We start from the raw sequence: 371 nt of genomic DNA, 5'->3' as shown, positions 1-371 counted from the left end.
TGGGCAAGGAGGAGGGCAGGAACCCAGGTGCTGTCACCCACCACCCCAGCCCCACCCCAGCCCCAGCCCGGCCCAGGTCCAGAGAGGCCAGACTCTCCACCCGTCACTGGAAAACCACTTCAGGAAGGGAGGGGCTCACCCAGACCAGAACATCATCACACCCTGCATGCACCATGCCCCAGTCCACGTCCTGCCCTTGAGGAGGTCACAGTCTGGGGGCAGACATAGCTGTGGGCTGGGGGTGGGGGGAAGGTGAGAGCACGGAGGTAGAGGGAGCAGGTAGCTAGGCCAATGGAGAACAGCCTCATGGAGCCTGCCTCTTCTTCAGGTCTCCAGATTAGACCCTCTCTGGGGCAGGAAGTCCCCTCTGA

This window comes from Bison bison, unplaced genomic scaffold (assembly GCF_000754665.1).
Source record: "Bison bison bison isolate TAMUID 2011002044 unplaced genomic scaffold, Bison_UMD1.0 scf7180017864181, whole genome shotgun sequence".
Lineage (NCBI taxonomy): Eukaryota > Metazoa > Chordata > Mammalia > Artiodactyla > Bovidae > Bison > Bison bison.
This window is presented reverse-complemented; position numbering follows the sequence as displayed.